Source organism: Nicotiana sylvestris, chromosome 10, assembly GCF_000393655.2.
Source record: "Nicotiana sylvestris chromosome 10, ASM39365v2, whole genome shotgun sequence".
NCBI lineage: Eukaryota > Viridiplantae > Streptophyta > Magnoliopsida > Solanales > Solanaceae > Nicotiana > Nicotiana sylvestris.
This window is the reverse complement of record NC_091066.1, coordinates 122058277-122083386: the sequence shown is the minus strand read 5'-3', so window position 1 is coordinate 122083386 and position 25110 is coordinate 122058277.

Here is a 25110-nt window from a genome sequence, read left to right as displayed (position 1 = left end):
CCTTAAATCCCGTAGTTGACTTATTTATCCTTTGTTCTACATCCTACTTGCTAAATTGGTCTCATACTTTAGTTGAACTTATTGTCCTCTTTATTGTTACAGGTTATCTCTTCATTGTTAATTATTATTGTTTAAATTTAATTGTTTGTATTACTCCTTTATTTTTTGACTTCCATTATTTGAGACTCATTGTTGAATATCATTCCCTTTATTGTTAGTTAGTCTTATCTAATACCGTGGTTATATATTATTTGTTTCATTGTAAAGTTATTAGGTGTTGAAGTTGTGAAAGTAGTTAAAACGTTTATTGTGGAAACATCTATTTTATTGAGCATTTTCCATCCATTATTATTGTTGATATTCTTGTTACATCTCGCATTTTTGTACGTTAAAAGTTTCATCTTCAGTTATTCGACATAGACTCGGGAATGAGATTATCTTGAGGTTAATGTATTTACGCTATTTATAACAAGCGATAAATAAGTGTCATGAAGGATAACGGCTACACGAATTAAAGAAAACAAGTTTCGTTGAAAGTGACCAATTTGGGTTAAAATACGGGTCGAGCAATACTACCCAATATTTATGGACGACTAAAACCATACAAGGTATCATATGACCGTAATAGTATGATGCATAAAATATATTAAAAAAATAAGTAAAATTTTAAGTAATTTGAGATAATATTATTTATGCAGGTAATTGATTAATTATCGGGTAATGGAGCATTAAGTCATTATTAAAATAGAAGAGATAAGATGGCCCCCCTCCCCCAAACAAAAGTAATGTGGCAGAAGGCCACAAATTAATGAATGACTCTTAAGTCATTCCATGTATAGGTGTCTATTTTGGGACAATTAGAATATTCAAGTAAGATTTAATATCAAATCTTGTTCATTGCATTTGGACAAAAGAGGGACCAAAAACGTCAAAAAATCCAAAAGCAAGATACATATTCCAGTTTCCCAGTTCAAAAGGCTTCAAAGAGCATAAGCTTACTTCGTACCAAAAACTTCAAAAAGCAGAAGCTTAGTTCGCTCAAATTGCTTAAAAAAAAGCAGAAGCTTAATTTGTTCAAAACTTCAAGAACAGAAACAAAATTCAATCCGATTATTGGGATTCTAAGTTCAATCTACAAAGGTTTCCAACGAAAAATATTAGAATCGTAGAGACGTAAAATTTTGCGGTTCCAAAAGAGTACGGTGCAATCTTCAAGAATATTCTACGGAGTTTTCCCTACTCCAGGTACGTTAAGACTATCCCTTATTTCTTTTGGCATGATCTCTATGGTACAAATGAAACGAGCAAAATACGCAACTTTCATAAATGACTCTATTCATAGAAATACTAGGGGTGTCTATATTATTGATTCCCGATGTGAATTATTATTATCTTCTGTTCATGGGTCCCAAAAAAATACATATTTGATAAAGTTTATCCGAAATGTGTATTGATTTTTATGGCATTCCGAGAAAACCTTGTTAATGTATTTCTTATACATTTCATGCATTTATACACATACATTGACCCATGACCAGATGACGTTATATACACATATATATGTATATATCTATGTATATTGGATATGGGAAAAAGGTTATGGCATTATATACGCACCACCACCTGATCAATTGGTACATGTTGATGATGTTGCCCACAGTGGCCGAGACGATATGATGAGATGCTCTCAGAGGCTTGATGATATTTGTAGACATGTGATTTTTGACCCTCCCCAAGATTTTTGATATTTTAGCATGTAAATATTTAATTTAGGTCTAATATCGCTATTTCAGCTAATTTTGACTCTTTTACTTTATTTTATTACAAGAAAATAAAAATTACCAAAAAAATAGTTTCATTAATGTTTTGTAGTCATTTTTAATCTTGAAAAATACCAAAAAAGAAAACAGTTTCATTTACGGCTTATCTTTAATAGTTTATTTTAATTAATTGGGAGTAGTCTTACATTTTTATAAATGCTTTATACTATTTTAAATAAGGAAAACTTAGACCCTTAGTTAATGAAATCCAGATGTTCTAAGAAGCCCAATTGTTAGTTAATTTTAGCTCAATTTTGGGTAAGAAAATGACCCAATTTCAGACTAGCTCTTGAGCCCAAAACCCCATTGCCCCAAAATGAACCCTTAGTCCAACACCCCTACCCTTTAATTAAACCCTAGATATCTACATATAGGGACCTAGGGAGCTGACCTAAAACCTAGGGACAAAGGCTGATCCGCCGACCTCTCAAAATTTGGGATCGTTTTCATTGCAGATACAATAGAGAAAAGGGACGAAATAGAGGGATTTGGGGAAAAAGGGATCACGTTTCTTTGGGACTGAGATATACAAAAATATAAGACAAAAAGCAGCCAAGACCTAGTGAGAAAAGAGCTGACAGCCGCACATACACGGACCCCCCCCCCCCCTGAATACTTTTTCTTCCCAAGAAAACAAACAACCACAAATCGGTATCAAAAACCCAGCGACAAAATCATGCTAATGGTTTTACTTTGGCTTGTTGTATTTTAACTTTTCGATTTCAAAATTATGAATTTCTGTCGTCAATCAGAGAAGGTGAGAGTCGAGGTCGTTGACAATCTTAGTTTGAGTTTTCCGTGTCCGTTGGAGGTTTCCGATCCGAGTTCCTTGTTACCGATTGTTTAGTCGAAATCTAATTTACAATTTCGTTTGGAAGGTCTGTTCAGTGGTCTAAATTCAAAGAAAAATTGATCTGTTTCGAATTTTCGTGTTTCAAAGATGGATTTCAACTGAATTGAGTTTGGTATGCCGATTCGAGTTCCGTCCGCAGTTTGTCACATTTATGAGTTCAAAATAGTTGAAACAATCAATTTGTCGGCTATATTAAGGTCAACTCTTTCATTATCTATTTGTTTTATTCGAGCTTAATCTTAATTATTTGGTTGGTGACGCGATCCCATTGTTTTTGTAATTATTCTCTGTGGTTTTGAATTTTCTTTCCCGGTTATCTGCTCGTGTCTACTCGAACTGGTTATAGCTGAACATGATGTTGTCACAATATAGATATTGGGTTGCTATTCATCAACTGAACTACGTCAATTTAGATTAAAGGGGCTCGGGTGTGCATTTCATGTGACACGACTCCAATTTCTAACAAGGTTAAATAAAGCGTGTTGTGAACCGCGGGTGCATTTCATGCAGTGTGACTCACGATATGTCTTAAATAACCTTGAATTAACTCTTTAAATAAATAAAAACGAAATTAAAGTGTTGAAAATGCACATAGTTTTAAAAATGTTTTAAAATCAGATAATTGATCCAATAATAATAGTTGAGCGACCGTGCTATAACCACGGAACTCGGGAATGCCTAACACATTCTCCCGGGTTAACAGAATTCCTTACCTGGATTTCTGTGTTCGCACACTGTAAAATAGAGTCAATCTTTCCTCGATTCGGGATTAAAAACCGGTGACTTAGGACACCTTGAACTATCCCAAGTGGCGACTCTGAATTTTAAATAAATAATCCCATTTCGATTGTCACTTATATTGGAGAAAATTCCCTTATACCCTTCCGGGGTAGGTAAAAAGGAGGTGTGACAGCTCTGACAACTTTGCTGGGGATCGAATGCAGAATCTTCGGTTCAGGGTTCAAGAATTCGAGCTTGGAATAATTGTTATATTTAGCTTTATGTATTATCTGGTTTTATTACATGTTTGGGACTAATGTGCTAATTGTTGTTTTTTACCGCTTTGATATTGTTGAACTGTATATAAATTGATACGAAACCCTCCTCTCTCTAAGTCTTCTAAATCATCTGGAAAGTGTGCACTTCTTGTGATTTCTTTTCTGTTAGAGTCATATTCCAATTTTAGAGCGAGGTTCGGACAAGTTGCAAAGCCGATGAAGCTTTTGTATTCTCGGTACGCTGCACCCCCCCCGGCTCGACCTGTTCGCTCGAGTAAGCCAGGTCTAGATCAAATAAACCCAGGTTTTTTAAACATAGAATAACATAGCCTCATGCCGGATCCCTAGTAGGAACGTTTGTTGCATCACGTGCAGTTGACTTTGGGGACTCAACACAGGGGTTGGGTCCATCTTGGACAGGTATACCCAAAAATAAAAGACCATCCTGGTGCACCCTTTGTGCTACATGTTGCAATCTTCAAGGGTACAAGGGTCATTTGGCAGACCAAAAATAGTTGAGGGCAAATGAAAAAGAATAAGAAAAAAAGAGGGTGAAGTGTGAAAATAAAGCAAGTAGGGCCAAGTTATATTTTCTGTCACGTTGTTATTAAGAAAAATGAAAATTTCACAAAAAAAAAAAGATTTTGCACTTTTTTCATCATTTTACGAAAATAAAAAAACAAAAAAAGGGAAAAAATCCAATTTTTTTTTATATGTTTCATCATTTTTCAAAAAGACAAAAAAACATATATATTTTCTCTAAATTAGTTGGTTTTTTTATTCTCGCCCGTATCCAATCTGCCCGAATTATGTGAACTTGATTCTCGTCACTCGGGGCAGGATACGTAATCCACATAGGGTCCGGTCTTCCTAGTGAGCTTAGGTTCTTGGCTTCGCGGGGTCTTAGCCAAATCTTGCATTTTTAGCTACTTTTAGCCACATAGGTTAATTTTAGAAAAATAGCCACAATCATGTCTTGCATGTGTCCAACAGGAAGGGTTATTGTCTCACATAGCATTCTAGGTCTTTAACTTTATTTGGTTTTAATTTTCTCATATAGATGTGAATTTACTTAGCGGAGTTTGAGCATGACAGACTGTGATGACCCAAAAGGTCATCACTTACTTTTAAATTAATTTCGGTGTTCTGAGGCGTTGAAAACCTCATTTAGCATCACCTCGATTTGCGTGCATAGTCCGGGTGCATAGCCGGAAAGCCTCAATGTGAAAATCTGTGAAAAATGATAAGTTTTGACTGTAAAATAAATTAATTTTACTTCGGTCAATGTATTGGGTAAACGGACCCGTAACCGTGATTTGACGGTCCCGTAGGGTCCGTAGGAAATTATGGGACTTGGGCATATGCCCGGAATCGAATTCGGAAGTCTCAAGCCTGAGAAATGAATTTTTAAAGAAAATTGTTTAAAGGATTTTGAAATGAATTTTTATTAGAACATGCTGGTATCGAGCCCGTATTTTAGTTCCGGCACCCGGTATAGGTCTTATATGTGGTTTAAGATAACTTTGTGAAGTTTGGTAAGAAACGGAATCCGTTTGACGTGATTCGGACCGTAAATGCAAAGTTTGATGCTTTAAGAAGTTTTGAAATATTTCATTAATTTTGAGGTTTAATTCGTTGTTATTGAGGTTATTTTGGTAATTTTATCGCACGGATAAGCTCGTATGATGTTATTGAGTTAGTACGTATGTTTGGTTTTGAGACCCGAGGGCTCGGGTGTGTTTCGGATGGCTTTCGAACGTTTTTGGAACTCAAAAGTTGTAGGTTTTTCCAGTTTCTGGTATGCTGATACTTTCTTCTTCGCATTCACGGGACGCGATGTGTTATTTGTTCTGAAGGAAAATTCCTTCTACGCGAACGCGTAACCCAGGTCACGAACGCGAAGCATTGGGGGGTCTTCCCTTCATGAACGCGAGCCTGGTATCGCGAACGCAAAGGCTTATAGCCTGGGCAAGGGGAGGGGTACTATACCTTACGCGAATGCGACCACCTAGACACGAACGCAAAGGCTCGAGGAGTTACTTCTTCGCGAACGCGAGCCCACTTACGTGAACACGAAGGTATCTCTGTTCTAACTCATCACGAATGCGATGAACTTGTCGCGAACATGAAGACCATTTTCGTCCAGTTATTTTATGTTTCAAAAACAGAACACACTACGGGATTTCCACAATTTTTCATAAACTTCATCTTCTCCACAACTCTTGGGCGATTTTTGAAGAACTTCGTCACCATAACCTTTTGGGTATGTAATCTTTGACTTGTTTTCTTCCATTTTTATCAACACCCACTAGATTTCTAGGCCTAAAACATGTGATTAAGGGTAGAAAATTAGGGATTTGGGTAGAGTTAGGGCTTTTTGATTATTTGGGAATTTGACCTCGTTTTGAGGTCGAATTTGAAAACAAAATATACATTGGGGTCAATTTTTGACTTTTTGGGAAGAATAATTACAAAGCTATAATTAAGCATTAGAATTGGATTGTTTAGCGTTTATTGATGTTATGAAGTCGATTATGTATAGATACAATTGATTTGGAACCGAATTCGAAAGGAAAGGAGGTGTTTGAGGCTTGAGTTGGCCGTGAAAGTTCGAGGTATGTGTTCGGTGTAACCTTAGTTTGAGGGATTAGGAGTTGTGGCCTATTTGCTATTTGCTTCTTGTCGAGTACGACGTATATGCATGGTGACGAGTATCTATACGTTTGTGTCGAGCATGACCGCGAGTCTTAAATTGGAGTTTGTTGTGTTCTTAAATGATATTATGGATGCTTTAATTGATAATTCTCGATATTGAGCAAGGATTTAGTTTGATTTCGTGGGAATTTACTTATGATTGAGTATTAGTGTTAGCTGAGATGATTAGAAGTTGGGTTGAGATTGGTTATAGATGTTTCACCCTTGCCAGGACGTATTTATTTTTACTGTTGAATCCCTTGCCGGGATAGTGTAGTTTGTAGTTGATCCCTTGCCAGGACTCTTGGTGTGATTGTTGCTAATGGAATATTAAATATATGGACCGGGTTGCATGCCGCAACAATATTAAATATATGGATTGGGTTGCACGCCACAACAATGTTATATTGGATCAGGTTGCACGCCGCAACAATGTTATATTGGATCGGGTTACACGCCGCAACAATGTTATATTGGATCGAGTTGCACGCCACAACAATGTTATATTGGATCGGGTAGCACTCCACAACAATGTTATATTGGATCAGGTTGCACACCGCAATAATTTTAAATTGGATCGGGTTGCATGCCACAACAGTGATATAAATGGATCGGGTTGCGCGTCGCAACAGTGTTATTATTGTTTTGTTTTAGATTTTAAGCTGTTATCTCATATTTCTCTTTAGTTTCTGCTGGGCTTGATATTTTCCCCGTAGCATGTAGCCCCTCCCATTTAAATTGTTTATTTCCGTTTATTTTTCCGCTGTATATATAAATAACTGCTCAGGTTTATCTGGAGTCTGGTCCTAGCCTCGTCACTACCTCGCCGGGGTTAGGCCAGACACTTACCAGCACATGATGTCGGTTGTGCTAATGCTACACTCTGCACTCTATACAGATATCGGAGCAGCATTGGGACAGTAGCACTTGGGGAGCCAACCTTCAGTCCATCCAGAGATCCCGAGGTAGTCCTGTAGGCGTTCGCAGGCCCGACGTTCTCTTCTATCCATTTATATGTTCTGTTTTCACTTGTTTTCGAGACAGACTATATTTCCTTTTTCAGACATTTGTATGTAGTACTCATAGATAGTCCGTGAATATTGTGATGCTAGATTCCGGGTAGAGGAGTATATTGGCACTGTAGTACTGATTTTGACCATTTTTAGCTATTTAAGTTTTCCGCTTATTCTGTCATCGTTAATTTTTAAAGTGTTGATTTCCTGTTAATTCAAGTTGTTAAAAGGATTAAAATGAAAGAGTTAGAATTTTTATATTTCGTGGCTTGCCTAGCTTCTACGAGTAGGCGCCATCACGACCCCCAAGGGTGAAAAATTCGGGTCGTGACACAAACACCCCGGGACCATCCAGTCAGGATCGCTCATCCATGAGTTGCTTAAGGAGATTTTTTTATGTGTTGAGTTTGTTTTTCTTTTATGTCGTCTTTTACCTTCTAGTTTTGTACAGTAATGTCGAGTCTTTTATTATTGTATTTCCTATTTCGTATTTGAAAAAAAAAAAGTGTTATAAGTTAAAAATCCAAAAAACAAAAAAAGAAAAAATTTTGCATTTTTATATTTCCGTTAAAAGTTTTCTTTAGAATACTAATTCTAGAAATTATGTCACGACCCCGGTTCGTCCTCCGTGAACCATCATGACGACACCTAATCTCTACGACTAGGTAAGCCTAAATTGCGGAAGATAACCAAAATTTGCGAAAGTGAACAATTTAAAAACAGAAATAAGGCAATAACAGTGTTTAAATGTGCCGCTCGGTATACACCATATATAAATCTCAAAACCAATATCCAAATCCAAGACCCAAGAAAAGGAAATACTACATAGTTCTAACTCTAGAATTTGTCTAATAAGAACAGAAAGTACAGAAGGGCTAAATACAAAAAGGCAGGAATAGAAAAGGACTTCTCGGTCTGCGGACGTGGCAGATGTACCTCGAAGTCTCTAAGTAGTCGCCTCCCTCAAGGATGGTAGGCCTGAGTAGAAGTACCTGGATCTGCACATGAAAAACATGCGCAGAAGAGGCATGAGTACACCACAACGGTACTCAGTAAGTGCCAAGCCTAACCTCAGTTGGGTAGTGATGAGGAAGGTCAGGGCCCTACTGAGGTTAAATAAAATATAAAGATGACAGGATAAGATAAGCAGTGCAATTGAGAATCTACATTAAGAATCTATACAGGATAATAAGAGTACAATAACGGAAACAGAGATGAAGGCAAACCACAAGGAAATACCAGTCATAACAAGGATGATAACCGGAGATCTCTTGGTATCCCGAGGATCTCTTGGTATCCTAAATATATGCTCGGGATCTCTTGGTATCCTCAATATATGCTAGGGATCTCTCGGTATCCCGAGGATCTCTTGGTATCCTCAATATATGCTAGGGATATCTTGGAATCCTCAATATACGTGCCAGGGATCTCTTGGTATCCCGCACCTCAGTTCTGATCATAAATACATACAGGGGATCTCCCGGGATGCCACCCCGTAGCCCCAAAGTAAAAACACACAGCAACAACACAAGAATACCCAATTAAGCTAAATTTCGTACCAAGTAAACATTTAATCCTAGCCTAACATGCTTCACATAATACAATTAAGGCAATTTAAGCAAATAGGCAATTAAGTCAACTAAACATGCTTTTCTAAACTAGCAACAGGCTAAATTCACAAGTAGAATAAAATAGGAAAAAGAACTCTATTGAAATACTTAAGAAAAAACCGGATTTTCAACAACTAGCTCAAGTAAGCGCTCGTCACCTCATGTACAAAGCATTTCAATTATCAAATATAACATATCCTAAGGGGAAGGTCCCCCACACAAGGTTAGACAAGCCACTTACCTAGAACCGGCTCAAAATCAACCCAACACCACGTCTTTTCCACGAGTACTCGACTCCAAATGGCCCAAATCTATTCAATTCAATTGCATAATGTAAATAACACTTCAAGTAACTAATTCTACAATTAAATTCTAAGCTAATACGTGAAATTATGTAAAATGACCAAAATGCCTCTCGGGCCCGTGTCTCAAAATCGGGTAAAATTTATAGTTTCATAATCCTCACACTCTCACGAGTATAACTATACAAAAATAATCCGAATCCGATGTCAAATCCCCAATCAAAACTCAATTTCTTGGCCTAAAAACTTTTCCTCAATTTTCATACAAATTCCGAAATTAAAGGATGAATTCATGTTTAGATTAATGGGTTACAAGCAAAAATGAGTTAAGAATCGTTACCCAATCGATATCTCTGAAAATCCCTCAAAATATCGCTCAATTTCGAGCTCCCAAGCTTAAGTTTTGATAAAAATGGCTAAAACCCTCAATTTTGAAATCTTATATCTACCCAGAAAATTCTTTCTTCATGAACGCGGTCAAAGCCTCGCGTTCGCGAAGCACAAAATAACATTGACCATTTTTCCTTCTTCATGAACGCGTCCCTCACTATGTGAACGTGATGCCTTGCACAAACGAACCTTCGCGAACGCGACGGGCACCACGCGAACGCGATGCACAAAACTCCACTGGACCAATTCCTCTTCCGCGAACACGAAGCCCAATCGTGAACGCATAACACAACCATCCAGCCTCTTTGCGAACGTCGAGGCCCTCTCGCGAATACAAAGGCCAAACTTCCCCCCAGTTCCAGCTCCTCTTCACGAACGCGAAAACCCACTCAAGAACGCGATGAAGGAAACCAGAACTGACTGCTGCAACATTTTCTGCAATTTCCTAAGTCCCAAAAATGACCCATTGAGCATCCGAAACACACCCGAGGCCCCTGGGACCTCAACCAAACCTGCCACCCAATCCTAAAACATCATTCAAACTTGTTCCAACCTTCGGAACGCTCAAAACAACATCAAAACACCTATTTTTCATCGGATTCAAGCTTAAAAATTCCAAAAACTCTAAAAATACACTTTCGATCAAAAAGTGTACCAAACCTCGTCCGAAAGACCTGAAATTTTGCACACATATCCCAAATGACATGACAGAACTATTGCAACTCTCGGAATTCCATTCTGACCCTCAGATCAAAATCTCACTATCGAACCGGAAAATTCAAAAATTCAACTTCCGGCATTTCAAGCCTAAATTAGCTACGGACCTCCAAAACACACTCCGAACACGCTCCTAACCCCGAAATCACCCAAAGGATCTAACAGAACCATCAGATCTCCATTCTGATGCCGTCTTCACATAGTTCTGACTACGGTCAACTTTCCAACATTTAAGCTCTCATTTAGGGACTAAGTGTCCCGAAACTCAAAACCGAACATCCCGGCAAATTGAAATAGCAGAAATAAACTTGGGGAAAGCAGTTAATAGGGGATCGGAGCATTAATTCTTAAGACGACCGGCCGAATCATCACAAATTAAGAAAAAAAAATTCATTTGAGGTGATTTTTCCTTTAGGCAATTAATATCTAGAAATAAAAAAATTGCTTTTATATTTCCTTTTGTATATTAAGACTAAAAATTCAAAAAAAAAGAATTTTTTTTAGTACCTCTTTAAAAAAATTTCGTTAAGGTATTAATTCCAAAAATCAAAATAGATTTTTCTTTTGAGGTTCTTCTTTGGGAAATTAATGAAAAATGAAAAATAATTCTTTTATTTTTTTATTTTTAGAACTTTAGGATATTGTACATAGAAGAAAAAAAGATACTTTATCTTTTGTTTATCTTTAAAGTTTCATCCTTAGGTAATCAAAAATTGAAATCAAAAAATATTTTTTATCTTGTTCATTTCTCGTTTCGAAATCTTTCTTTAGGGATATCAAATGAAAATTCAAAATATTTTTCTTTGGTTTATTGTTTAGATTTCCTCCTAAAAAAAGAATAAAAAAATGTTTTCTCTTGTAGGGTTTTTTTTTTCTTAATAATTTCTCATAGAGTATTTGTTTCAAAAAGGGAGAAAAAAATATATGCTCGTTAAGCTTGAGTTTAGAATAGGTTATAGAACATCAAATCTAGAAAATTCAAAAAAAGGATTTGCTTCTTTTATTTATTTTTTCTCATCAGAGTAGTCATTAAGGTAAAAAGAAAAAAAAAGAAAAAGAAAAAGAGAACATTAGTTTGTTTACTTTATTCTCAATCTTTCCGAACTACGCAAAGATCTGATTCATGCAGTGTCATGATATGTAGGCAACCTACATAGGGTTCGATCGAATCATTTATTTATTAAAAGGAAAAAGAGAAGGAAAAAAAAAGAAAAAAAAGAAAAAAGAGAAAAGAAAAAAATAAAAAAAAAGAAATGAAATTATGGAATGTGAGAAATAAGGGGAAAGGAAAGAGTGATAATTAGGAAAAAAGGGAGAAAAAATGAGCAAGCCAAGAAGTACTAGAAAAGAAAAGAAAAGAGAACATTCAAATGGACAAAATTGGGATGATGCCAAGTGAGCTTGTGTCCCTAGAAGTCATTCTAGAACCGTTAATTGTTGCTAGGTGCATTGCATGCAATGTGATATTTTTAGTTGTTAAATGCCCTAATGCTAATAGGATATCCCGATTTTGTTCCTTTTGTTATCTTCATTGAGGAGAAGGGTGGTTGGTTTGTGGTTCTTAAGTAACTCATCCATACAACACAAGGTCAAAGAGCAAGGTAGCCATGGCTAGAAAAGACTTGGACGCAGAGGTTATTGATCCGTCCAAGAAAATTGTTGAATCAGAATCTGAGTTGAAAGAAGAGGTCTTAAGGTTGAAAGGACAGATGACCGAAATATACCAAGCTTGGATTAGTGGACGTCCTCCACCATCAGTTCCCACTAATTACACTGAAAGCCTTGTCACCATTCCGCCACTGTCACAAGTCCAAGATATCTCCCCACAAACTTTTCACACTACACCCCTCTAGAACCACCTCATATCCCGCTCTTTTGACTACTCATGTTTTGGTAGCTCATCCACATGCTATCTTTCCTCGATCCTCTAGTGAGACTGTGTTCAAACTCCTCGATTCCCAACACTATGCCCCATAACTAATTTTCAAGGTCTCGGGTCCATACTCTTACACTCCTTATTTTGAGCCTCCCGGTGAGACTACAAAGCCTGCTAAGATAGTGGAGCAAGATGAGATATCCAGAAAGCTAAAAGGGTTTAAGAGGCCAAAGTCTAATTTTTATGATGGGCATGGAGATCCAGTAGCCCATCTGAGGGGTTATTGCAGTGAAATGAGTAGCGTTGGCAGTAAAGATGAGCTGCTGATGGTGCATTTCAGTGAGAGCCTGACTGGGGTAGCTTTGGAGTGGTTTACTCGTCAAGATGTCAGTAAGTGGCATACATGGGATGACATGGCTCAAGATTTTGTGCGACACTTTCAGTACAATATAGACATTGTCCCAGACCGTTCCTCCCTATCTCAGATGGAAAAGAAACCCAAGGCAAGTTTTAGGGAATTTTAGTTTAGATGGAACGAACAAGTTGCTCGGGGCAGTCCTCCTATTGATAGAAAAGATGTTACCGAGCCCCGCCAATGATAGGGTCCAGCGGGCATTACTGCTAAACACTTTCAGCTTCAATACCGACCTCATGAACATCCCCAAACTCCACATAATCCACCCTATCCAACCACTGGGTCACTATCCAACCACTGGGTCACTCCAAAAGGCGGGCACAAGCACCGCAAAAGCTTCACCAATAGGAGGGTCCTATGCCAAGGGTGTAGAAGGGAACAAAGGTTGAAAGATAATTTTACACCAATAGGAGGGTCCTATGCAAGCTTGTTTGAGAGATTAAAGCATTGCGACATGATTACACCTATTCCTCTAAATTATATAGACCCACTTGGAGAAGCTTTGACCCTGCTAAAAGGTGTGAATACCATTCCAATGCCCAGGGGCACAATGTTAAAGATTGTCGTGCTTTGAAAAGGGAAATAGAAAGAATGATTCAAGAAGGAAAAATTGTGATCCAAGGAAGTAATACCCCAAGTGCCACACATAATCCTCTATAGGTACATGATAACGCACATATTGTTGGGATGGTTTGCAATGACGAAGGTTTGGTCAAAGGAGCCAATGAGCCACTTGATGAAGTTATGATATTGAAATTGGTAGTAGTCTTGGTAATATTGATGTGGAACTCAGTGGATAAGATGCCGAGCTTGGTAATTGGAAAGATGCTCCTTTCTTGGCTAGCTGGGGAGGAGTTGTGGTGGTTTATTTTGTTGTCATTTCTGTTGTCTGGTTATTTTCAGGGTTGTAATCCGGATATTGTCTTGTCACTCAAACCCTTCTATTCTTTTATTTTCCCTAGTTTCTTTAGTTGTAGTAACTCATTTAGTGTTATCTAGGTTTGTTCTAGGGTTGTAACCCCAGCTTATTTTACTTGTTTTGTTGTTCAAACCCTTTCACTATCTGTCTAATGCAATTTCCCTTTCACTCAAACCCTTCTATTTTGAAGATGATAGGGATACTTGAGGGAAATAAGTACAGATTTGTACATTTTGAGATCATTTTAAGCCCGAACCATGTGAAACTGGGGCATATAATTTGGGAAGTTAATAGGGTGACAAGAATTCGTTAAAGGAGAGTGCATCCTGGATGATTTGAAGCAAGCAAGTTTGAGTTCAAGTGCATCTCAAGTTACAAGATAATATCAAGGAAGTTTTCTCCGAATTGATGGAGGATATCCATTGTGAAGAGGGAATCACCCAATGAGGGTTCTGTAATTGACAAGGCGCTAAAGAAAAGTGGAAGGCATATCAGTGATGTCAATGCCGAAGCCGCAAAAGAAATATTGTGCATGATCTTCAATTTTCATTTCAAGTTGCATGTGTTGTACTTGGCATTTTTAGGGATTGGGAGACCCTTTTTTAGCTACCCAAATACTTATACCATTTGATATTCTTTTGATCTTGTACTAAGTTCTTTGAGCTTTCCTCTTTTGGAATCAAGTTAGAGTCATGCGAAAAAGAAAAAAAAAGGTTTATGTCCCCATAGGTTTATTTTAAAAGGTTCACTCCAAAAGGAAAATTCAAAAAAAAATGAAGAAGAGAAGAATAAAGATAAAAAATAAGAAGAAAGAAATAAGAAAAAAAAAGAAGAAAAAGAAAAATAGCAACAACAAAACGTATCTTTGTGAACTACATTTGACATGATTCTTGTCACCACAAGATATGTAGGCAGCCTTACAGTTTGGTCATACTAAATAAAATATTTCATAATCTCACAAAGACAAAAGTGGGGCGGTCTTTCTTGGTAAAAAAAAAGTAAAAAAGAGAATCAAATTCCCTTGTTTTAGAAATTAGGGCAAAGTTTTTAGAATGAATTCCAAAAGTTGTAAATAAATCAACCCCGTTGTCTTAGTTATTTTGAGCCTTTATAATATCCTTTCTTTCTACCCCAGTCCAAAAGCCACATTACGATCCAAAAAAGACCACCCGAATAATCTTTGAGAGTGCTGAGTTAGACATGCCAGGAACACATGATGTTTTTACTATGGGTAATGCCTTGTCGTCTGCGGAATCAGAGAAAATAAGAAGAAAAGAACAAAATGAGAGAGTCTTATTGGTGAAAACCTTCATAGGCACCATAAGGCGACGATGAGTTGAGAGAAAGAACAAAATGAGAGAGGCTTGATGGTGAAAACCCTTCGGGCACTACAAATCGAATAAGGATCGTGAATCAGATTGGATAATCGGAGCATTGAAGCCCAGTTTCATGGTTTAAGGGTATAGCAAGAGTTGAACATCAGACTTACTTGACAGATTAGGCCACATGTGCATGTCATGGTAATTAGAGTTGGTATCCACATCTGATAAGTTTCTACTTTCTAGTTTTCTTGATAGGAATCATCTCTTTCCATTGTCCTTTACTCTATTTCTTTTGTTTTGTTTACTTCTTCTTCCTGAGTCTGTTTTGTCAGAACAAGTGAGAAATGACTTCAAAATTTTCCACCAGCTTTCCAATTGCACAAAACGGGAACTGGCTAGCACATCAAAGTGGCATAAGTCAGTAAAGAATAGAGTGTGCACTAAGTTGGTAACAATCAACGTGCTTTGGGATTCATGTGAAATACAAAGGTTTGGTATATGTCAATTTATGAACAATGCAACAGATAGAGGATGTTGGGTGAACGGATCAAAGGTATTTTCTGTGATAAGGTTGATAGAGAAAGTGATTAACCAATGACAAGCAAGGTCTTCCAAGCAGAAATCAAAGTTATCATGGCAAGTGAAGGAGCAATAGACCTCAAGGCCAAGGCTAGTGGCATATGTTAGGGAAAAATAGTACGTGCACTGAGTTGGTAAAAATTAACGTGCTTTGGGATTCATGTGGGATACAAAGGTTCGGTAAATGTCAATTCATGAGCAAATGCAATAGATAGAAGATGTTGGGTTTGAACAGATCAAAGGCATTTTCTATGAAAAGGGTGGCAGAGAAAGTGGTTAGTCAATAAACAAGCAAGGTCTTTCGAGTTGAAATCAAAGTTATCATGGTAAGTGAATGAGCAATCGCCCTCAAAGATAAGGCGACAAACCAACCACCATATTTATAAACTCATAGATTTTCTTTATTTCAAACAGGGACGAAAATTGTATCCAAATCAAAGCTTGGAAATTTGATTTTTTTTTCAAGTGTCGTGCCCAAATTATTTAAGCACAAAGGCGGTTTGAGAAGGGGAAAGAAAAATTTGTTTGATCTACAGGAACCCTCCATGAGGAAAATCATGGTTCAAGGGCAAGGATAATGGGATTTAGTTTAAAATTCTCAGGACCCTCATTGATAATGAGACTTAATTTAAAATTCTCAAGACTCTCCTGGATAATGAGAATTAATTTAAAATTTTCAGGAACCTCCTAGATAATTGGACTTAATTTAAAAAATTTCAGGACCCTCCTGGATAATGGGACTTAATTTAAAATTTTCAGGACCCTCCTGGATAATGGGATATAATTTTAAGTTGTCAGGACCTTCCTAGATAATGGGATTTAATTTTATGTTTTTAGGACCCTCATAGATGATGAGATTTATCTAAGTTTTACCATTAGGAAATAAGGTTTGGCTTTCAAGTTTTTACTCTTAAGATAAGATTTAATTTTCAGGACCCTCATGGATAATGAGATTTAGCTAAAATTCAAAAAATTCACGAGAAACAAGATCTAGCATAAGCTCTACCTTAAGGAAATATCAGTTGGCTTTGAAGTTTTCATTCTTAGGATAAGATTCAATTTGGAAATTTTCAGGACCCTCCTGGATATTGTGATTTAGTTTTGAGACCTTCACAGATAACAAGATTTAGCGGAAGTCACACCTTTAAAAAATATAGTTTAGCTTTGAAACTGTCATTTTACTAGGAGTTTTCAGGACCCTCTTGTATAATGGGATCTAGCTTTCAAATTCTTAGGAATATTTGGTAACATGGTTCAATTAACACTCACCGATGTGCCCAGCTACCAAGCTGGGGAAGGAAAGTTTTTTTGTTTTGTCTGTTTTTTTTAAATCAGGCGCCCACCTGGAGAGTAAGGGAACAACACGAGTTTCAAGAATAGAAAGCAGTTCAGGGTCAAGAAATCAGGCACAAGGGAGGACAGTTCAAAGGAAAAGCAGTTTCAAGAAAAGGACAATGCACGTTTCAGCAATCAGGAACCCACCTGGAGAACAAAGGGAAAGCAACAGTTTCAGAGGAGTCAGTTCGAGTTGGAGATCAGGCACCCACCTGGAGAACAAAGGGAAAGCAGTGGTTTTAGAAGAGTCAGTTCGGGTTGGAAATCAGGCACCCACTTGGAGAGCAAGGGAATACAGTTAAAGTTCTTGCAATCAGGCGCCCACCTAGAGAGCAAGGGAATGCAATTAAGTTTTGGCAATCAGGCGCCCACCTGGAGAACAAGGGAAGACAACACAAGTTCAAAGGAAAGTGGGTCAAGTTCAACAATCAGGAGCCCACATGGAGAACAAAGGGAAAGCAGTTCAAGTGTTGGAAAATCAGGAGCCCAACTGGAGAACAAAGGGAAAGCAGTTCAAGTGTTGGAAATCAGGAGCCCACCTGGAGAACAAAGGGAAAGCGGTTCGAGTGTTGGAAATCAGGAGCCAACCTGGAGAACAAAGGGAAAGCAGTTCAAGTGTTGGAAATCAGGAGCCCACCTGGAGAACAAAGGAAAAGCAGTTCAAGTGTTGGAAATCAAGAGCCCACCTGGAGAACAAAGGGAAAGCTATTCAAGTGTTGGAAATCAGGAGCCAAGGGAAAACAATTCAAGTGTTGGAAATCAGGAGCCCACCTGGAGAACAAAGAGAAAACAATTCAAGTGTTGGAAATCAGGAGCCCACCTGGAGAACAAAGGGAAAGCAGTTAAAGTGTTCGAAATCAGGAGCCCACCTAGAGAACAAACGAAAAGCAATTCAAGTGTTGGAAATCAGGAGCCCACCTGGAGAAAAAGGAGAAAACAACAATGTTCAAAGGAAGACAGTTCGAATATTGGCAATCAGGCACCTACCTAGAGAATAAGAGAAATACTTCAGAATGCAATTCAAGTCAGCAACAAAAGAAGCTCGCGGCAAGAATGCGAGTCAACAGTCCGAGACGATCGACGGAAGTTAGTCATAATCCATAATTTAAAAAAGATAAAGAAAAAGAAAAGGGAAGTGAATCAAAAATGCATAAGCAGAGAAAGATGTGTGCTGCTCAATACATGACTGAAGTCACAAGCATGGTGTGTTCGGTTTTGATTCGAAAAGCTGAAGAAGAATGAACTAGCACCTGCAACTAGAAAGCGTCAAGGTTTAAATCTAAAGTCTATATGAAGAACCATTAAAGACACAAGATCAAGCTTCAGAAGACTTATAGATAGGAATCTTGTAACTCATAGTTGATAGGCTTAGTAAGCTTTTTTCATTTTTTTGATTTTGATGTAATAACAAGATCGGGGACCGGAACGTCGACGGAATGGCACCTCGATCGGCTCTCCACCATGGTATACTCCATCGTCTCACTCACTTCTGAACTACACGTGACCTGATTCCTTTATAGCCAAGGATATGTAGGCAGCTCAGATATCAGGGCTCACTCCTTCCTCTTAGTTTTGGGTCTCTCTAAATAAGGGTCGGGTCAAAAACCTGTCTAGTCGTTCTTTGTCTGAAGATACTCGTATTTCCAGTCAAAGAGGGGAAGCATGTAAATATTTTAATTTAGGCCTAATATCGCTATTTCAGCTAATTTTGACTCTTTTACTTAATACAAGAAAATAAAAAATAGAAAAAAATAGTTTCATTAATGTTTTGTAGTCATTTTTAATCTTGAAAAATACCAAAAAAGAAAATAGTTTCTTTTATGGTTTATCTTTAATAGCTTATTTTAATTAATTGGGAGTGGTCTTACATTTTTATAAATGCTTTATACTATTTTAAATAAGGAAACTTAGGCCCTTAGTTAATGAAATCCAGATCTCCTAAAAAGCCCAATTGTTAGTTAATTTTAGCTCAATTTTGGGCAAGGAAATGACCTAATTTCGGACTAGCCCTTGAGCCCAAATCCCCATTGCCCCAAAATTAACCCTTAGCCCAACACCCCTACCCTTTAATTAAATCTTAGACATCTACATATGGGGACGTAGGGAGCTGACCTAAGACCTAGGGACAAAGGCTGATCCGCCAACCTCTCAAAATTTGGGATCGTTTTCATTGCAGATACATTACAGAAAAGGGACGAAATAGAGGGATTTGGGGAAAAAGGGATCACATTTCTTTGGGACTGAGATATACAAAAATATAAGACAAAAAGCAGCCTAGACCTAGGAAGAAGAGAGCTGGCAGCCGCACATACACGAACTCCCCCCCCCCCGGAATACTTTTTCTTCTTTTGCCTAGGGATGTTCTTCCCAAGAAAACAAACAGCCACAAATCGGTATCAAACCCAACGACAAAATCATGGGAATGATTTTACTTTTGCTTGTCGTATTTTAACTTTTTGATTTCAAAATTCTGAATTTTCTGTCGTCAATCAGAGAAGGTGAGCGTCAAGGTCATTGACAGTCTTAGTTTGAGTTTTCCGTATCCGTTGGAGGTTTCCGATCCGAGTTCCTTATTTCCGATTTTTTAGTCAAAATCTAATTTACAATTTCGTTTGGAAGGTCTGTTCAGTGGTCTAAACTCAAAGAAAAATTGCTCTGTTTTGAATTTTGGTGTTTCTAAGAAGTATTTCAACCGAATTGAGTTTGGTATGCCGATTCGAGTTTCGTTCGCGGTTTGTCACATTTATGAGTTCAAAACAGTTAAACAATCAATTTTCCGACTATATTAAGGTCAACTCTTTCATTCTCTATTTGCTTTATTCGAGCTTAATGTTAATTACTTGGTAGGTAATGCGATCCCGTTGTTTTTTTTATTATTCTCTATGGTTTTGAATTTTCTTGCTCGGTTATCTGCTCGTGTTTACTCGAATTGGTTATAGTTGAACATTATGCTGTCACAATATAGATATTGTTGCTATTCATCAACTAAACTACATCAATTTAGATTAAAGGGGCTCGGGTGTGCATTTCATGTGACCCGACTCCAATTCCAACAAGGTTAAAAATAAAGCGTGTCGTGAACCGCGGGTGCATTTTATGTAGCGTGACTCGCGATATGTTTTAAATAACCTTGAATTAAATCTTTAAATAAATAAAAGCGGTTTTAAAGTGTTGAAAATGAACATAGGTTTAAAAGTGTTTTAAAATCAGATAATTGAGCCAATAATAATAGTTGAGCGATCGTTCTAGAACTACGGAACTCGGGAATGCCTAACACCTTCTCCCGGGTTAACACAATTTCCTACCCGGATTTCTACGTTCGCGGACTGTAAAACAGAGTCAATCTTTCCTCGATTCGGGATTAAAAACCAGTGACTTGGGACACCTTGAACTATCCCAAGTGACGACTCTGAATTTTAAATAAATAATCTCGTTTCGATTATCACTTATATTGGAAAAAACTCCCATGTACCCTTCCGGGGGTAGTAAAAAGAAAGTGTGACAATATTATGTACACCCATACATATGCATACACCACATTTATATGCATGTTCATGACATTATAAATGTTTCAGAATTTACAAAGGTATTCAAATTTGCAAATGAATTTCTTTATTCCATGTTTCATCTATGTCTTTTACGTACTGCTTTTCATGCATTACATACTCAGTACATTTTTTCGTACTGATGCCCTATTTCACGGGGTTTGCATTTCATGCCCGCGGGTGTAGGTAGGCAAGATGACGGTCCCCCTTCTTAGGATCCTTGATCAGCAAGAGTTGGCGTGCTCCACTTGATTCAGAGCTTCTTTTGATTTTGGTACGATATGTTTGTATATATATGGGTATGATGTGGCTCAGTCCCATCTTTGTATAGTTATATTTCTATTAGAGGTTAGTAGACAGTATGTCTAGTTGGATAGTATGTGGCCTTGCCGCCTTCCAGTTTTGAGGTACATAGTTGTCTATATTATCCTTGTCGGCTCGTCCTACGTATACTGCATGTATATGTATGTATGCCTTAGATGCATGCTTAGGGGTGTTTACAAGGTAGGACTCGGGCATGCGTCACGGCCTATTAGTTTGGGTCATGACAAAAGTTGTATTAGAGTAGTTCTATCCTAGGATTATCTACAGACCGTATCTAGTAAAGTCTTGTTTATCTCAGATCATGCGATACAAGAATTGATGTTCGTAACGATATGTTATATTTATAGCGATGCCTGCAATGAGTACAGCCTCCCACAAAGGAAAGTCTATGGCTGGTGAGACTACTAGTTGAGCGCCACGAGTTAGCAGGGCTCGAGGAGAGTCTCATTGTAAGATTCTATCTCAGACATCACATAATCCGCCCTTCCTAGAAGAGTTCCGAGGGGCACCAGCTCCACCTCCTTCCCCTGTACGTCCAGCTTCTCAAATAAATGCACCAGTTCAGTAGATGAGAGATGTTATTCAGCTATTAACCCGATTAGTAGCCGCACAAGCTCGGCATCAGGAAGTAGGTATTGGTCATGTAGATAGGTCCGTTAGTGCTAGCGTTTGTGACTTCATTAATTTAGACGCTCTTTTATTCACTAGAGTAGATCCAAACAAGGACCCTCAAATAATTATTGATAGCGTGCAGAGGATGTTAAGGGTATTGAAGGCCACTACGACTAAGTCAGGTAAGCTAGCTTCCTATAGAGTCCGAGATGTTGCAGTTAATTGGTACGAGTCTTGGGAATTGTCCAGAGGTGAGGATGCCCCTCCTGCAATATGGCTGGAGTTTACAGAAGCTTTCCTTCATCATTATCTGCCACCAGATCTTAGACGAGCCAGAGTTGATAGGTTCTTGACCCTTCAGCAGGGTAACATGAGTGTTCGGGAGTACAATCTTTAGTTTTATTAGTTGGATAGGTATGCTCCCACTATTGCATCTAAGATGGAGGATTGGGTTCACCGGTTCGTAATGGTATTAGAGCCTCATTTGCTTAACGATTGTATGTCGGTCTCACTTCATCCAGACATGGATATTTCTCGTATTCAACTGTATGCTTAGGGTGTAGAGGAGCATAAGAAGAAACATAGGGCCGATCGTGAGCATGATAGGGCCAAGAATAAGATATCAAGGTCTTCGGGTTCTTCTAATGAGTTTCGAGGTGGTTAGAGGCAATAGTACCCGAGGTATCCAGCCCAACCATCGGCTAGGGCACCCCTTTAATTTGGCGGTAAGAGATTTGATCGTTCCACATATTTAGGGTCTGGTCAGAATTTCAGGGCCATAGGTTCTCAGTACAGGGGTGAGTCAAGTCAGATGAGGCCGCTATTTCCATGATGTGCTCAATGTGGTAAGCAACATACTGGGCAGTGCCGTATGAGATTAGATGTATGTTATACTTGTGGTTATCCGGGCCATGTTCTGAGGGATTGTCCGATGAGAGGTGATGCACGCATAGCTCAACTAGTAGGATCTATAGCTGGTTCATCATCATCAGTACGCCCCCTGGGAAAAGTCCACTAGCACCAATGAGTCGTGGTAGAGGCAGAGCCTCAGAACTACATTTATGCGTTGGTAGGACAACAGGACCAGGAGTCATTGCTTGATGTTGTTACAGGTATATTCTCAGTCTCTTCATATGATGTATATGCACTGATTGACCTAGGTTCCATCTTATCATACGTTACTTGGTTGCTAGTAAGTTTGAAATAAAACTCGAATTGGTTAAACCTTTTGAGGTGTCTACGCTTGTTGGGGACCTAGTGATAGCTAAGTAAGTATATAGGGGTTGTATAATAGAAGTTCATGGTCGATCTACCATACCAGACTTAATCGAGCTAGATATGGTAAAATTTGATGTTATAATGGGTATGGGTTGGTTGGATTCTTGTCATGCCAACGTTGATTGTAGATCAAATATAGCCGATTACAATTTTTAGGGGAGCCTGTTTTGGAGTGGAAAGGTAATACGGCATCGCCGAGAGGTAGTCCGATTCCTATCTCAAAGCAAGGAAGATGATCAGTAAGGGCTGTATTTATCACTTAGTTTGGGTTCAGGATATTGAAGTAGAGTCACTAACCATTCAGTCCATCCTAGTGGTTAATGAGTTTCCCGATGAACTTTCGGGTCATCTGCCAGAGCGAGAAATTGAGTTTGCCATTGACCTACTACCAGATACTCATCTAATATCTATTACTCCCTATAGAATGGCCCCCACAGAGCTGAAACAGTTGAAAGAGCAACTAAAGGACTTGCTTGAAAAAGGCTTTGTCAGACCTAGTACATCCCCATGGGGAGCACCTATGTTATTTGTGAGGAAGAAAGATGGTTCCTTATGAATGTGTATTGATTATAGACAGTTGAATAAGGTGACGATCAAGAATAAGTACCCACTCCCAAGGATTGACAATTTATTTGATCAGTTGCAAGGTGCCAAGTGTTTTTCAAAAATAGACTTCAGGTCCTAGTACCATCAAGTAAGGGTTAATGATGAAGATATTCGGAAGACAGCATTCAGGACAAGATATGGGCACTTTGAGTTTCGTGTTATGTCGTTCGGTTTGACCAATGCCCCAACAATATTCATAGATTTAATGAACCATATGTTCGGGACCTTTTTAGATATATTCGTAATTGTATTTATCGACGATATATTGGTGTATTCTCGTTCAGAGGCTGAACATACAGATTATTTGCGTACTGTGCTCAAAACTCTACAAAAAGGGAAGTTGTATGCAAAATTCTCTAAATGTGAATTCTGGTTGAACTCTATAGCTTTCCTTGGGCATATCATTTCGGGTGAAGGCATCCGGGTGGATACACAAAAGATTGAGGCAGTAAAGACTTGGCCTAGACCCACAACACCGATGGAAGTTCATAGCTTTCTCGGTTTGTTAGGTTATTACAGGAAATTTGTAATTGTCTCGCTTAATGTTCCAGAATAACATAAGGAAATCTATGATTCAAGTAAGATGAAGAAAGATTACGATAGTTTCCAAGTCGGAATTTGTAATCTTTCTTCATCTTACTTGAATCATAGATTTCCTTATGTTATTCTGGAACATTAAGCGAGACAATTACAAATTTCCTGTAATATCCTGCCAAATGGAGAAGCTACGAACCTTCATCAGTGTTGTGGGTCTAGGCAAAGTCTTCACTGCCTCAGTCTCTTGTGTATCCACCTGGATGCCTTCCTCTGAAATGATATGCCCAAGGAAAGTTACAGAGTTCAACCAGAATTCACACTTAGAAAATTTTGCATATAACTTCCTTTCTTGTAGAACTCTGAGCACCGTACGCAGATGACCAGCATGATCATCCTCTAAACGAGAATATACCAATATATCGTCAATAAATATAATTACAAACAGATCTAAGAAAGGCCTGAACACATAGTTTATCAAATCCATGAATACTGCTGGGGCATTGGTCAGACCGAACGACATAATCCAAAACTCAAAGTGCCCATATCTAGTCATGAATGTTGTCTTCAGAATATCTTCACCCTTAACCCTTACCTAATGATACCCGGACCTCAAGTCTATCTTTGAAAAGCACTTGGCACCTTGCAACTGATCAAATAAGTCGTCAATCCTTGGGAGCAAGTACTTATTCTTGATCGTCACCTTATTCAGTTGCCTATAATCAATACATATTCTTAAGGAACCATCTTTCTTCCTTACAAACAACACAGGTGCTCCCCACAGTGACGTACTAGGTCTGATAAAACCTTTTTCAAGCAAGTCTTTTAGTTGTTCTTTCAACTCTTTCAGCTCTGTGGGGGCCATTCTATAGGGAAGAATAGATATTTGGTGATTATCTGGTAGTAGGTCAATAGAAAACTCAATTTCTTGCTCTGGTAGGAGACCCGGAAGCTCATCAGGAAAACATCGGGAAACTCATTCATCACAGGGATGGACTGAATGGTTTGTAACTCTACTTTCGTATCCCAAACCCGAACTTAGTGATAAATGTAGTCCTTTCTGATTATCTTCCTTGCCTTGAGATGGGAGATAAATTTACCTCTTGGTGATGCAGTATTATCTTTCCATTCTAAAACAGGCTTTCCTCGAAACTGAAATCAACCCACCTTTGGTCTATACTTGACGTTAGCATAACAAAGTTTAAATCAGACCTCTATTTTGGTACAACGAGAAGGAGTTTACTATGGTCAGTGCATTGAGATTTGTGGAACTAATCATGCCTTTATGCCTATCGTCGTAGAAGTTGTTCCTAGGAAAGATTATGGGTCTCGGGTATCCAATCAATTAATCCCAAAGGCCAATCAATC